This window comes from Pleurodeles waltl, chromosome 1_2 (assembly GCF_031143425.1).
Source record: "Pleurodeles waltl isolate 20211129_DDA chromosome 1_2, aPleWal1.hap1.20221129, whole genome shotgun sequence".
Taxonomy (NCBI): domain Eukaryota; kingdom Metazoa; phylum Chordata; class Amphibia; order Caudata; family Salamandridae; genus Pleurodeles; species Pleurodeles waltl.
In genome coordinates, this window is record NC_090437.1 from 403,764,649 (window position 1) to 403,781,461 (window position 16,813).

Genomic DNA, 16,813 nt, shown 5'->3' on the forward strand with positions numbered 1-16,813 from the left:
ATTCAATATCTTGTCGCAATGGGAACATATCAACAATGCCCACTTCACCAAGTGGAATCTGTCCCAATATGGTCATGGAGGTAGTACTAATGTTGCTCAGATAGGCCACACATGTGGCATGGAAATGGACACTGTAGACACATGCAGTATCTCAGAGAAAGGTGGCTTCAAAATTCACAACACAAGGTTAATGTCACCAATAATGTCTGGCAACCCTTATTATGACATACTCTGAGTGCATCAGCAGATGCCGTTAGTCCCTTGAATTTTGGAGAAGCCTTGAGACTTGCAAGTACTTGTTGAAGGCCCTCAACATGTTGCCAAATTGGAAGCTACATCACACCCCACATTTTGGCTATGCAAACCCAGATGTTTTGTCTGTGGATGAATGCCTGTACCCAAATACGTATGATTTCTACTTAACTGCAAGTCACTCCATGATGCATGCCAGCAGTCAAGGCACAAACCTTACCAATTGCACACGTGCAGAGCACTTTGCCACCTGATGCCACATCAAGGGCATATATATTACCATTGTGGCTCTAAACTCGAGGCATGCCTATCATTGCTACTGCAATTGTACACGCCAAATGACATGCTATGAGAGGTGAGGGTATGTGTCAGCCAATAAACAATAGTGACACACTCCAGTATGTAGCACAACATGAAATGTATCCCTTTTGTAAGTGTCCTATTCCACAAACAGTGTGCCATGCACAAATGTTTCCTAAAGAGAAAGGGACACATGCTCACATGTAGGCACAAGGAATGTTGGCAACAGTGATGGCACATAAATCATATTAATAGACATTCCCTACTTAACAAGGGACAGTATTGATCTATAGCTGAATACAAAGAACAATGTAAGCCCTGTCACATGTTTGTTGGACATATTCATATTACAGACTGCAGTCAGGCACCAGCACCCATCATAACCTGAAGGCAACTAGCTTCTGGGTGGCAGATGTCTATATACACACTTACCTAGACCCATGGCAGAGGACAGTAATCCATAATCTACTTACCTTTGGTCTGGAACATTTAGGAGTAGTGGTCTGTTGCATAGAAATTACACAGACTACGACAACAAACAATACAATACTTGATTGATCAAGGTACACAGCCATATGTTGTCCCTGCAGAGCAAGTGGTTTAAGGATTCCAACCAGTTTTGTCCTAGGTCCCTGAGGCAATAGGTAAGTCACATCAGTATACGACACATGACATGCATACACAATCACTCACCTTTTTCTGCAGTGGGCGTTTTGTCGGCTGTGGACCCCCAGAGTCCACACCTTCTTGCCGATGGCTCTCCATATTCCCTTCTTTTGATGGGAGTTGACCTTCATGGATGCAAAAGACAAATCAAGCGATCATGTTCACAAGTTCACATACATGTCAGTAACATCAAGCTCGGAATTTCCTGTTTATCAGTTCTCCCCAAGGGTGACATGTACACAAGCCAATATGTACAAGAACATGACTACAGATATACATTTCTCAATCTGAAGACCAACCCACCTCCCTGCTCAGGCCTTACAATGACTAAGCAAGCTTACTGACCTTATGTCAGTTATGCTCTAGCATTCTGATTGCGATGTGAGCCTCTATGAGACACATCACACCTCTGTGGCTTCTGAAGAGTAAACTCCTTAGACATGAATGGACCAACACATTCACACTATGTAAGAATGCTCTGCTTACAGCCCCTACAGGTAACTGCCAGAGTACAAACTCAAACATAACACATGGGTAACAATGAAGGACTGGCATGGTGGGTACAGAAAGTGTCCACTCTGTCCATGTATGGACATGTGTCCTGATAAATGCAGACTAATGCCACTTCAGGTGGTGGGGTTCTGTGTTATGTACCTGTACCACAGAACCTGCTTGGCCTCCCTTGAATCAACATACTATCTACACTGTGGGGCTGTCATTTATGTAATAAGCCTGTACAGAACAAATATGTAAATTAGCACTTGTATAGCGCACTACTCACCCGTTAGGGTCTCAAGGCGCTGTACTCATACCAATATGACCTGTGTGAAGTGACAACAAGGTTTTGGGAGTAAGGGACCTGTCATGAGTCAGACACACATTGACGATGCTGAGTGCTCATGTGTGCTAGATTAGCAATTTACCTCTGGACTCATTCATAATCTAATCAAAGGATTTGAGGCTTTCTGGTTAGGAATTTACACCAGAGCCTCAGATTGCCCACATGACAGGGTCTGTTGGGTTACAGGGAGTGGGCACAGTGCCACCGCTGTACAGCCACAGTGACTCCACCCCAGTCTAGACTAGGACACATACTGGGAAAATACATGTGACAGGCCCTGATCTCTGCATGCTGAGCAAACAGACCCTACATGACACTACATTCCCATTACTTACATGTATGACAGTACATCATGTAACCAACAGCAAATTGGCATGTGGTGTGTGTGGCAACCTGAAGGGCAGAGTAAGTCATGATATGCCTTCCAAACAGTTTAGCAAGGGCAGATTGGTAAAGAAATCTCTGTGGCACCATACAAATTGCTCACATTACCCACAACTGACTCATACAACATGCATAATCAGCTCATGCTGTCATGCACTTACATGTTGTCTGACATACAACAATCGTGAGGAAAGACATGCCAGTGGATAGCATTAATGTCTCATCGTGTTATGTACATCCAAAACAAGGAGGATCTAGGAACCCAAAAACCCCACACAACACAATGTGAATGAACTTAACATAAGGCACTGGTTAGCAATACCTGGACATTGTCCCTCCCATTGATGCCCCACAGACTGCACCTACCGTCACATGAGTAGTCAACCTGGCACACATGGGCACATTCTAGCTTGTGAGGAGGGAAAGGATGGTGAAATACAGAGAAAACTGTCCACATGAGTTACTTACCTTCGTCTCCATAGAGCTGTCCATAGTGGGGTAGGTCGTCATGCACTAGCCTGTCCTGCTCCTCTGGAGAGAAGGCAGGGGCCCAATCACCTGCTGGACGTGGTATGATTGCTCCCAGAGGCGGGACACAGCAGCTCTGGTAGTAGCGGTCTAGCTGGCAGCAGTGTCAGGAGTCAAGTGAGTGATTCTGCAGAACATGGCAGTCACATCAGCCACGTACACGGTCATCACTGCCAGGGAACACAGCCATTGGCCCACAACTGCCACTGGCAACAACATTAGCCTATGGCTGTGTTCCCCGGGGTTGTAACCGCCTGCCGCCACGACAACTTCTACCAGCGGTCACCGGCGGTTCCTAATGTCCAGTGGAGTTGGTCAGGCTGCCACCATTTTAGAGGCCTGACATTAGGTACTGAGCGCCAAAAACTGTCCCACCTCAGAAAATGTTGTTTTTAGCTCACAAACATTCTTATCCTGTCTTGTCATGTATGTCCTACTACTCAAACACTATTGTAGTATCATGTATGTCATACTACTCAAACACTATTGTAGTATGTTGCAGGGCACAGATGGCATTTTACAGTGGTGCACAGTCCACCCCCACGACAGTCATTTTTTCAGTCGGGATATCCAGTCACATTTCAAGGGGCAATTGTGATGCACATATTTGATTTTTATCCAGATACGTGTTGTGGACACATGTGGAAAACCATGCCTTGTCATATGTTACCATTAAGATGCATCACGTATGTAGCTGGGGACAAAATCACTAATGTTACAACTCTTTTCTTGTCATACGCTACATCATCCTCCTGTATCATCTGAATCGGCAAACAATAGTGGACTTATGTCATCAGTTGGAGCCAGATCTGATGCCAGCTAACAGTTATCCAACCAGCATACCACCCATTGTACAAGTCATGTAAGTATTGCTATTCCTAGCCACAGAGTCCTTCCAACATACGGTGGTACTGTCAGCTGGCATGTCCAAACCTATGATCAGTCTGGTTTTTCAGTATGTCCTCAGCAATGTTGAAACACTTGGACAGCTACATCCAGTTTCTCCGACGTGAGGATTTAGCCCATGTGGAGGCTGATTTTTATGGTTTTATATGCCTTCCACATGGTGGGGGCCATTGATGGCACATATGTTGGCTTAGTCCCACCTCATGCCAAGTAACAGGTATACTGCAACAGAAAGAACTTCCATTCCATCAACGTGTAAGTTGTATATTTGGCGGATCTATACATTTCACAGGTCTGTGCCCATTAACTAGGTAAAGCCCATAATTCCTTCATTATGTGGAACAGAAATATCCCCCAGCTAATGTCACAACTGAACCCAGAGAGGGCCTGGCTGATTGATAAGTCACATCTGTCCTGTTTGTGTAGGTGCAATGTCTGGTGCTACAATTCTGAGGGGCTCATTGTTGCACATATGCCCCACTCCTCAATGGGAGACTGCGTATCCAAACTGACCTTGGTTGTTGATGCCAATAAGTAATCCAGCTACGCCAGGGAAAGTCTGCTTCATTGAGGCCCATGTAAGAACAAGGCGGATAGTGGAGATGGCTTTTGGGCTCCTGAAGACCGGATGTAGGTGTTTGGAACAGACACTTGGAGCTCTCCTCTACTCACCCGGAAAAGTGTGTCAGATCACTGTGGCATGCTTCACGCTCCACAACATTGCCCACTGAGGAATATCCCGTACATCCCAGAGGAGGGGCAGCCTCCAGTGCCACCAGGTGAGACTCCTGTAATGCCAAGTGAGGATGACACTGGTGAAAAAATGGAGCTGACTTGCAGGAAGATCTCATCAATAGCTACTTTTCTTGAGTGTAAGTATGTCATGTGACTTAATGACTGACTGTACGAAGACCTGTATTTGTTAGAATGTGTGGAATTGAGTGTTTTAGCAACAACTGGGGAGCAATATTCATCCAAAGGGCGCTTGAAGGGTTAACCTTTGACATATCCCCACCTTGTTGTAGCTATATTGTTTGTAAGTCTCATTGCAATGTAATTTCCTGTCTAGCTGCTTGCCATACGATTTGTGTAATTGGAATTTTTTTAAGCCTATACTCCTTGTATTGTCTTTGGACAGGTACCTTCACCATGACATCCTGATGTGGGCTTTTCAGAGTTGTGACATTGGCAGGTATCTGATGCTGTTCCGACATAGGAAGCAGACATGGATTGTTCCAGGTAATGTAGGTCACAGATTTGGATTGTGTGATGTGTGCCAAGGCAATTTGAACGTTTTTTTGGGTGGAAGGTCAGAAGTGCATATTGTACTTGTTTATTGTGCTGTGTTGGGCCGATTGCATCGTGTGTGATCATGTGGCCAAGAAATATGTTGTCATCAATTGCAAGCAAGACATTCACCCTTCACATAGGCTAAACAGTATTCTTGTATGACCTGTATGTAGCTGTAGGTGTGTTTCATCATTGCAGGCCACAGTGCCTGTTCCACAACACTGACATATGTTTGTATCATACCAACAGATGCAAGGTCATTGGAATATGATGGACCTGTGATCAGGGACTGTTGCACTGCCCTGTCTGTACTTTGGTTTATGTGATGTTGGATTACTTTGGTTTGGTATTTGATAGGGCTCAAGCTGGTGACACCATTCACTTTTCTGTTAGCCTATTCTACAGGACAAATTTTGACAATGCCATTCTTTCTGTGGTCTTGAAAGAGTGGGGGGGGCTGTACCTTGGTATGTGTACCTTGACACAAAAGCAGGACACTGTACCTGTAACTTATCCCTCCTTGCATTAGTATCTTGCATCTTCCTCATTTGCTTCACATGGTTTTACTTCTCTACTTAGCCAAACGTGGAACAGAAGTAAGCAATGACTTTGTGATAGGTGGATTTATTGGAAATGTGTGTTTTAAAATCATATTGGGGCATGGTTGAAAAGAACAGTTGAGCGTTCAGTAATGCTGTATGATATCATTGAAGTAGATGCCACACAATTGTAAGTCCAAAGTCCAGTGTACTTCTTCCATAGGAAGTGGAAGGTGGTTGAAGAACAGTCAACAGAGTGAATGTGGCACACAAAGGAGGTCCTTTAGGAAGAGGTCACTTGCTGGCAGTGGTGGATGTCTTGCCATTCGCACCTCCTGGAGTCTTTGCCTGGCGTCCCTGCTTGCAGTGGGGGGAAAGGGGCTGGGACGGGGTGCTTCCTCTAACGGGCCTCCTTTCCAGCGGCTGGCACAGATGAAGGGCGTGGTGTTGCTGCACCAAAGAAAGGGGTAGATTGTTTACTATCCCTGATCAGGGTACAGTTAATGTCCCTCAGCACCCCTGTTAGGGAGGCCATGTTGGTATTGTGGGCCTCCCACTGCTCGCACTTAGCCAATTGAATGTCCCTCTGCAGCTGTTTGATCTCCTGGAACTTACAAATACAAGGTCCATCACACCTTAGGACTCCTGATAGACCCCCAAAACATGACTGATGGTGTCCTGGCTGACGGCAGCCCCAGTGACCTCACCCTGCTGGTCTACAGCAACCCTCCCACACACACTACCCCCCACAGTGCTATGCCCTTGTTACAGGATACCCTCACTGGTTCCAGGACCATTATTGTCCAAGGTGTTGCGCTGCGACTCAGAACCGTGGACTGGGGGGCATAAGATGGTAGATACTTCCCTAAGAACACAGGTTGGGGGGGAGAATGTCTGCCTGTGATATTGACGCAACCGGACTGGGAGGTATTGATGTGGGCACATCCAGCAGTGTCTGCTCGACTGAGGGCTTCATCCATGTTTGTGATTGGAGTCGTCATGTGGTCAGTGCTTTGTGAATTTGTCTAATGCCAATAACATTCTGGAGAAGCATCTTGAGGCCTTTGGGATCTTTGTTTTGCACACAGGGGAAGTTGTCCTTCCTGTCAATATTTTCATCTTGGATCAGCATGTCAAGATGGAGCTAGGTAGCAATACACATCCCTGAGTTGAGCAGGATCCGTATCTTGGTCCCTCCCAGATGAGTAAACTTCAATTTAGAGTTTTCTACAGATGTATTGTGAGAAGTGGACAGTGGGCTGGTGATTGGAGTTACAGGAACAGGTCATGCTAGGAGTTGCAGTCATGTTACTCCCTGTACTACACACAGTCTACAAATGTTATCCTCCCAGGAGAGTACACTCCCATTGAGAGTTGACAACCAAGGTTATGTTATTTTGACACTGGGCTTGTGTTTGGAGTTGGTGAGACAGAGCCTTCTGGCTTTGGCAGTCATGTCATCCCCTCTACTCCATACACTTGAGGAATGTCCTCCCCCAGGTGAGTACACTTCATCTGTGAGTTCCAAAACATGTTTTTTTGAGAAGAGATCCCTGGACTGGTGGTTGGATGACCGTAAGAGAGCCTCCTGTGACTTGAATTCAAGTAACTCCATGTACTACGCAAATTATACAAATGGATTCCTCCCAGGTGAGTACACTTCAATTGAGAGTTAAGACACAGGGGTCTTTGGAGAAGCGACCACTGGGCTGGTGGTTACAGAACCTGTGCCTGCTGGGTGTTAGACATGTCACTCTAGTACACACACTATATAAAGATCATCCTCCCTGGTGAGTACACTACAACTGGGAGTTAACAAACAAGGGTATTTGGTGAAAATGACACAGTGCTGGCTGAGTGGAGTAACAGTGCCTCTTGACCTTAGCAGTCATGTCAGTCCCTACACTACACACACTAATCATATGTTATCCTCCCTGGTGAGTACACTACAATTCGGGAGTTGACATACAAGGGTATTTGGAGAAGTTGACGTTGTGTTTGTGGTTTGAGTAACAGTAACAGTGCCTGCTTGGAATTGTAGTCTTGTCAGTCCCTGTACTACACACTTGACAAGTGTTATCCTCCCACTTGGGTACACTTAAATTAGGAGTTTCAAACAAGGGTATTTGGAGAAGGACACACTGGTCTGGTGCTTGGAGTTGTAGAACAGTACCTGCTGGGAGTTGTAATCATGTAACTCCCTTTAATACACACACTATACACAAATGAGTACACTTTAATTTTGTGATGCCAGACAAGGGTCTTTGGACAGATGGACCTTGAGCGGGTGAGTGGAGTGACAGTAAAGGTGGCAAAAGGTGAGCAGTAAGCATGCATAACAGCATTTTTGTGAAATTTTCAAAGACTAATTGCATATGGCTGGGTCCAAGCTGGGGTGACATAGCGTTCAAAAGAACAATGGATTAAACCCAGATCTGTGACTGGGGGGGAGTGTTTGCATCATTCAGCACTCCGTCCATCATCCTTTTGTGTCTCTACTCTTAACTCTTCACCTGTGAAACAGGGTTTTTGGAACAGGATATGGTGGTAAAAAATTAAACATTTATGAGTTGCAGTGACTTACTAAAGAAGGGTAGTGCAGAAGGTTGTGGCTTACGAAAAGTGTGTACAGGGTGTTGTGTGGCGATAATGAAACAAATGGCACCTAGTATCTGTGCAGTGTGGTAAAAAGTTGCTCTGTCTTGCTGTGTAAATGCAAAGGATTGTGATGTGTGGAAAGGGTGTATTTTATAGTGTCCTTTGCCGGTGTGTCCAGTGTAGCAATGTGGCAGCTGTGTTGTTTTCAAATCTATCCAGTGTGCCACTGTGTATTACTTTGGTGACCACAAACTGCCGTGGTTTGGACCGCCATTGTCTGATCAACATGGGTGCCCGGTACTGCGACTTTGGGCTTGTAATATGGTGAGTGGTTGGTTGCTGTGCTATCGGGGCCAGAGTTCAAACTGCTTATTTACTGGCCTCTTTGCTGTTGGTGGTCTGCCTTTTTTTGGTTGGCGGTCAGCGGTCCTGCCTGTATAACTCGTAATAGGGCAGTGTGTAAGACCGCCAACATGGCAGTCTTTTTGGGACCGCCAACATGAAGGTCTGGCGGTCCTACTGCCAAACTCGTAATGAGGCCCTAAACCCTGAAGTCGGTCCTACCAAAATGCTCATAACAGCGGGCACGACGATAGCGCAGCCAACAAAACACTTACGCAGCCTCTCATAATAATCACAAATAAGACCCAAAACAGAAGTAAGCTCCTCGTTGGGTAAGTAAACACCATGATGGTTCTTCCTTCAAGTTGTTCCCAATGTTACAAAGAGAAAATATCTTGGCATAGTTCACAGTGAAGATAATATGCTGGCACACTCCAGTGTGGGTCAAATGAAGTTTATTCAAGTTCAGGCCATAGATGTTACGGGCAGCTGCTTGCTTGCCGACACCAGGATCTACTTGCTTCCTCCAACAGTTTCACCCAACATTTGTTGTTAACTGTCAAGACAAGCAATGTGGATGTCTCACGAGCTAGAAGCATCACAAGCCAACTCCCACCTCATAGACATAACAAATTATATGTAACCTAGCTCATACACAAAATCTTTAGATATAACAATAATCTTATAACCATTTTATACCGATACATCTTAGGTGTTTACAACTCCCAACCAGAATATCCTGCTCCTGGTGAACTCAATCATAAACTGCGTCTAAAAAGGTAATGTATTGATTTTCTTACCTTTCATGTGGAATCTTCAGTGTTATTTCAAGTTTTATCTTAGCAGTGTGGACTAGAAACTCTTGCTCTCAGGGATGCTATACTGCAAATCATGCCACCATTCATTTTCCCCTTTGTTTTTATAATTTGTCCTTTTCTCACTTCTTGATGAGCAGCCAACTCTGGGTTCAAGTTATGAAGCGCACAAGCAGTTTTGTCGTAGCCAGCCATCTTCCTACTGCCTCTCTCACTAATTGAACAACTCCAGTGCATACTTGCACATGAGTATGGGTGTGTGATTTCTTTGGTGCTCATACATCTCTGGGTTCCATTCATTAAAAAAAAATGGGACTCAAAACACAGCAGTAGTTTTAATACATTTTTTAAGTGGATTAGACAGGCTTTGAAACCCGGCCCATTTCTAAGCACCTCTTTGATCACTGAGTGAGACACCTAATCCAAGATTCTAGCCCTTCCATGTAGTTGTTACCCCCCCCCCCAAATAGGCATATGCTATGTCTGCAGTGACTTTGGAGTTGATGAAAGTGCCAGTTCACAGAACTGTTTTCCCCTTTTCCAGAGGACTTGTTCAGGCGTGACCGATTTAAGAATTTTTTGCCCTGGAACTGAAGTCGTTCAACCCAAACCTCAACTTGCTTTTTTGATTTTGTTGTTCTGTCAGTTTACGTCCAATTCTAGAGCTTGGTTTGAAGGTTCCAGCCAACTGTTAACCTGTGATTTTGAATTTGCCTCACCATCTGGGTGTGGTAGTTGTAAGACATGGATTAGCAAAACCCCTCTCAGGGTAGTTGACGCAAGCATAATAATTGAATAAAATCCAGCAGAGGGTTAGGAAGCATCTTTAAAATGATAGTTGTCCAAAGAAGTACCTCCATAATATTTAGTCAATTTGTTGATGACTGCATCTGCAGGAAAGTATGATCTGAAATCACAGCAACATCTGCGACTTTTGGCTCAAGGTTGATGGTGGCCATTTTATGAAAGTCTTTGTTGCAAATCTGCAATGTTTGGGTTAATGTCTGCCTGTAATCCAGTTCTATTGTAAATTGAAGCCGTACACATTTGCCATGCCTGAAACTACTTCCTCTTCATCCCACCAAGGGTTTGAGTCTGTCCCACCATGTGCAAAAAGTAGTTGAGTTCCATAGGAAGAAACTTAGGTGACACAAGGTGCTGATTGTAGCCGAGGTGACCTCCGCCTCAAGATGGCATCCACTTATGAGTACCTGACCCTACCTTTCTGTCCTCATCCATGTTCTGGAGGGTAATGACTGTTCTTTGGTTTGGTTTTGACACAGAAGTGGACATCATTCCTCAGGAGGAAAATTCTTTTCATATGAATGGCAACAATTATAGCATACACCTTTTCCCTCCTTACCCTTTAAACACTTCTATTTGGCATTGCAAACTTAATTAGTGGATTGAACACTTTTCCAGAAATTGAAATTTACCCTTCCTGGGTCTGGTTTCCACAGAGATGTCCTTGTTTTCACACCATGGTCAGGAAAGCATAATAAGCCCTGGAGCTACCCTTGCCTTCAATGGAGATGTCCTCCAATATTTTAATGGAGAGTCTCTAACTGCCCTACGTCACCTGCAGAACCTCCTCATCCATTTAATGGCATCTTCATAAAGTCAATTAAAGAGGTGTGGGCAGGTCAGTGTCTAGAAGTTACAGACCAGCCTCAGGATATCCACCATTTTTATATTTCCATCCATCTCTGAAGAGTTTTGTTGTCCTAGCCTCTTCTTTTTGGAAGCAGACCCCATAGTCCTTTTCATCACACCCTCCTGACAAGATACTAGAAGACATTAGATAAAGATCATTTCTGCAGGGAGCCTGGGTTTGCATTTGTTAAACATCTCGAGATTGCTTGCCTGTTACACTCATGCCTTGGGTGACTCACCTAAAAAGCATTTTACTTTTGTCATCAAGAATGGACAATAAGCTTCTAAACGTAGAATTAAAGCAGGGCACAGCAGATTCTGTGATCAGAAAAGTGGGGTCATCGGTCACGTTATGCCACCATGCATGGTTGACATCCACAGTATTCTCTGGTGATCTGCATGCCACTCTCATAGGTATACTGTTTGACGACCAGCAGTTGTTTGAGGAAAAAGCAGATGCAGCTTTGGAATGATTGAAGATGGGACAGAGTCTGCAAGGTCTCTGGGACGTTAAATTGCCCAGAAAGAATTTCTCTCCATTTAGTTCACAACCTACCAAAGAGCACAACTGTCTGGTTTGCTAAAGATATCTTGGGGACTTTCAGAAAGCTGACCTACAAAGGCATTCCGCCAAATGATTACCATTGGCTGTGTGGTTTGTAACTCACATTTTCTGGCTTTCCTTTTTCAGGTTTGATTTGCTTTAGGCTCTCCAGGTGGTTTGTCCCTACTGTATTCTTCCACAAACTCCCTTTCTGTAAACAGGCCTTTAAATGTTGTTCTTATCTTGTCACATCTGCTGTGCATTCAAAGCTGTGGTCAAGGCAGGCGATGTCTTCTGAGGACAATTTGACAAAGTGAGAGGATGCTTGTGACAATCTTGCTGGATACTGGTGGTAGGAAAAGAAAGGTTATTTCTAACACAACAATTAAATGATCTATTTAAGTATTTCAGAACATATCGGAGTTCGGAACACAAAAGAAGCAAATTTTTTGTTATTTCTGAAGTGTGTTGGAACCAAATACTTTAATATGATCAAAAAAATCATTACACTAGGTGATGCAATTTCCACACATTTTGGTTTGTGCACTGTATAGTTTCATTAGTAAAATTGTATGTGCACATGTAATCGTCAGTTCAATAGAAAATGTGTTGTCTGTAATGGCAGTGCACTACCATACCATGCATACTCTGCTCCACTCTACACCACTCTGCACTCTACACCACTCCACCCTACACCACTGCACACTATGCCACTTCAAGCTACTCCTCTCTACTCTACTGTGTACCACTCTACTCTATGCCAATGCACCCTTTGCCATTCTACTGTTCACCACTCCAATCTCTACACCACTCAAGTCTGGGCCATGCCAATCTTGTCTGCACCACTCCACTCTGCAAAACTGCACTGTACGCCACTGCACTCTATGCCAATGCAGTCTACACCAAAGCACTTTACTCTGTAACAGTCAACACTATGCCCCTACACCAATCCACTGTGTGCCACTCTAATCTACTCTGCACCACTGCACTGTATACCACTTTACACCATTATACTCTATACAACTGCACTCAACCCTGCACCACTCCACTCTAGACCACTTCACTCTACTCTGAAACAATGTACTCTAAGCCACTCCACACTACTCCACTCTATGCCATTGCACTTTATGCCACTCCACTCTTAATCACAGCACTCTGCCTTCAATGCACTCTATGCCACTGCACTCTACTCTACATCACTGGACTCGTTGCCACTGCTCTCAACATCACTCTATACCACTGCACTCTGACACTGCTCTGCAACACTGCACTCTGCTATGCTGCACTACTCCACTCTGTGCCACTGCACTCTACAGCACTGTACTCTACTCCGTACCACTATGCTACTCTACATCACTGCACTCTATGCCACTCGAGACTACTCCACTGCCCTCTGCATCACTCAACGCCATTCTACTCTGCGCCACTCTACTCTGCGCCACTGTATTCTATGACGATGCATTGTATGCTGCTGAATTAAGTGCCACTGCCTTCTGTGCTACTACACTCTGCAACACTCTACACAAGTGCACTCTACACCAATTCACTTCACAGCACTCCAGTGTATGCCATTCCATGCGACTCCATACTATGCCACTCCAACACATGACACTCTCTGCCACTCCACTCTACAACACTCTACTCCACTCTTCACCATTCGACTCTGCGACTCTCCTTTACACCAGTAACTTTTAGCCATGCTGAACAGCAGCCACATCGGTGTACAACATGGCTAAACACATTGGCAAAGCCAATAGCTCTTCCATAGATGAGATATATTGGCTTTCCCAATGCTTGCTTGAAATTCTGTGAGTTGTCCAAGGGCTTCTAGTTCAGGCATCACTAGACTGCACAAGCTCTGCAGCAGTAGTAGCACAAGCCTGTTGGTCAATCGCTAGAGAGACAAAATAAAGGAATGCCAGTTGCAACAGCTTTCCTCAACATTAGTGTTCTCTTCCCCAGCACCACCTTGGAAACCCTTTTAGCTTGTCCCTAAAGAAGCATACGTGCCCTGTAGGAGGCTCAATGTTTCTCTTTCTGCAAGTCTCGAAGGGCTTAAGATCAGACAATATATCCTCCAAGTGGTAGAAAAGGGGGTACTGCGTGCCCTTCCGGTGGCAGCCTTGCTGCAGAAAGGAGTAGTTGAGTTGGTGCCAGAGTAGGAGATTGGGCAGAGATGTTATTCTTGATACATCACTCAAAGGCAGAGGTTTGCATCCGATCCTAGACATTAGTCTTCTGAATTTGTTATTTTGCGAAGGCAAGTTTAAGACACTGTCCCATGCTCAGGTTTTGTTCACACTGGAAGAGGAAGACTTTATGGGTTCCCTCGACCTGCGGGTTGCCTATTCTATATATCGATTCTTCAGGCACGCAGGAATTACTTGTGTTTTGTGGTGGTGTCAATGCTCAATAAGTGGTTCTTCAATTCGGACTGACATCTGTGCACCTAGTCTTCACAACGGTGATAGCAGTGGTTGAAGCACATATCTTCTGCAGGTCAGGGATCACTGTATTTCTGTATCTGGATGACTGGCTGCTGGAAGCCAGGTGTTCCAAGATGTTGTCTTGCTTCTTGCAGCAAACAGCATCTTTGTTGTACAAGTGAGTTTTTTCATCAAGAAGCCAAAGACCCCCCTGTATTCTTCAGAGCGCCTCCTGGTCACTGGGGTGGTTCTGAACACATCACTCCAAGTCTTTCCCCCCCTCCTCAGAGGATCCCCAATATTTGGGTTGTGATTCCAGTTTTTCTGAAGGGGGTTTGGATTTGAGCTCTGAAGTTCTTATGTCTCCTACAGCAGTTGGTTATTGGCATCATCATGGTCACGTACAGGTGCTAGCACGTGGTACACTCCAGTGGTGCCTTTGCAGGCCGTTATTCTAGCATGGTGGAGCTCTGACAGACACCATTGTGATCTCCAGGATGGAACAGCAGGGTTAGCTTAGTGGTCATTGGACGTAAATGTGTTGTGGAGGGAGGTCCTTTTACCAACCTCCAGATGTGGTGCATGCATCCATCCTTGGTTGGGGTGCTCATCGGAGGAGCTGGAAACTAGAGGCCTCTGTTCTTCAAAGTAGCAGGCTCTTCACATCCATCTGCTCGAACTGAAGGCAGTTTGGCTGAGCTGAAAGGTTTTCCTACTTTCCTTCATGGACATTCTGTTCAGATCTTGACAGATAATATGATTGCGATTTGTTATGTCAAGAAGTGGGGAAGAGTGGGCTCTCATGTTGTCTGTCCCAGGATACTGAGGTTCTGGGCCTGAGCGCATCAACATGGAATCTAGTTTGTTGCGTACCAAATGGCATGTTCACTAAATATCAAAGGGAACAGTCTGAGTCAGTATCATCTTGCTGACCACGAGTCGTGCCTTCACCTGGTGGTGGTCAAACATATCTTTCCCTTGTGGGCCGTCCCTCAAGTTGACATATTTGCCACACACATCAATGCCCTTTGCCAATATTCTGTGACCTCCAATATACACGACAGGGAGCCATAGAAGACATGTTTTAGTTGCAGTGGAATTCTTAAGTTCTCTACGCGTTTCTTCCTTTGCCCTTGATTCCATGGGCCTAAGGAAGTTTTGCCAGGACTGAACACAAATTATTTCCTTTGCTCTGGACTGTGCTACACATCTCTTGCATCTCTCCTGTTGTCCTCTTTCCTGTCTTCCACTCAGCGGATTTTCTCTCAAAGTCAGGAGGACAAAGTGGTACAACACAATCTCCAGAACCTCCATCTTCATCCTCGAGACTGACCGTGGACATCTGAGAGTATTATCACTGCCTCTGGAGGTGATTAATGTGATTCTGTTAGCCTTTCACCTCTCCACAACATCAGTTTATTGTGGAGGTGGAATAGGTTTATGACTTTGCTTTTTCTCTGGCCCAATGAGCAGTGTGGTGAGCACAGTAAAAGGTTATATAGCTGCCTTGTCGATGAGCTTTTGCATCCCCTATCGACCATCCCTGTCCCATTCCCCAATTGTTCGTATTTTGAAAGGTCTGACCAGTCTTTATCCTCCCACACCTTTTATAATGCCTCGGGGGATTTGAATAGTTTTGACTTTTTCTGATGGAGTATATTTTTTGAGCCCCTTCATATTTGTCAACTGTAACTTTTGAAATTTGAATTTAGTCTACCTTGTTTCCATTGAATCGAATAGATTCATCAATGAGTTGCAAACCCAGAGCATTAAAACACAATTTGCATGCTTCTTTACAAACAAGCTTATTCTGTGTATGTGAACCTCTTTCCATCCCACGATAATGTCCCCTGTCCATTTACCATAGACTATCACACTTCCTACCTTTTAACTACCTCCTCATCCGACTAAGTAGAAGGAAAGATTACTACATTGATCGCACAAAGGAGTTTTGAGTGGATGATCAACTGTCGTGAATACATTGACCAGTATAAAGAAATGCTCAGGATATCCAGGATATCCAGGATAAAGTGTGGCACTCCCTTTACCCTTGTTGGAGATTGAGAAAACACACCCTCCTGTATTTGTTTCGATCCTTACTGTAGATGATGCCCAGTTCACTCTGCTTCAAATCCAAGATGGTGGTCCTCCGCTATGGAAGGTTAGCACTCTGGTCATTGAGTGTATTCCTCGTGATATTCCCCTTTTGGTTCATGCACGCCTGAGCTAACGCGCACTTCAACTGAATTTCTCTCAAGGATAGTAGTGTCTTTTTATTGCTCTTGCTTGCAGCGATTTTCTGACTGGAATATCCTCATTTCTGCGCCCCTCTTGTCATCCCTCAAGAGTGCACACTACGAGTAATTATCTATTTGGTGATTAGTGTTCCTGAAGTGAAAAGCCATAATTTCTTGACTGAAGAATTTAGTGTGAGGAGAATTCTTAGTGCTTATCCTGAAAGAAGAAAGTCAGTAAGCTAATTATAAAATATGGAGAAAAGGATTACAATAATTTGCTGAGAAAGCCACTAGAAGCGCTTAGTATTTTCTTTACTGTAATTCTCAAGTATTTAACTGTTCTGAATTGTTTCTTGCCAATACCTATTAACTGGAATAGAGACTGTGCAAAAAAAAACTCTGGAAATACTCGCCACCAGGTTATAGTCTATTCATGTTTACATGGAAGATACTGGTTATTGCAAATACAGAAAAGCAAGTCTTTAGAGCCAT

The 16,813-nt window shown here is 44.5% G+C and overlaps 1 long non-coding RNA gene across 1 annotated transcript in view; it reads left to right on the forward strand.

Moving 5' to 3' along the window:
* The first annotated feature begins 5,073 nt into the window (after positions 1–5,073).
* Positions 5,074–16,813, forward strand: part of LOC138295585 (uncharacterized) — a 51,337-nt gene continuing 39,597 nt past the window's right edge. Inside the window, exons 1-2 of the long non-coding RNA XR_011203634.1 lie at positions 5,074–5,116; positions 9,359–9,425. This is a non-coding gene — a long non-coding RNA (uncharacterized lncRNA). The remainder of the gene's footprint in view (positions 5,117–9,358; positions 9,426–16,813) is intronic.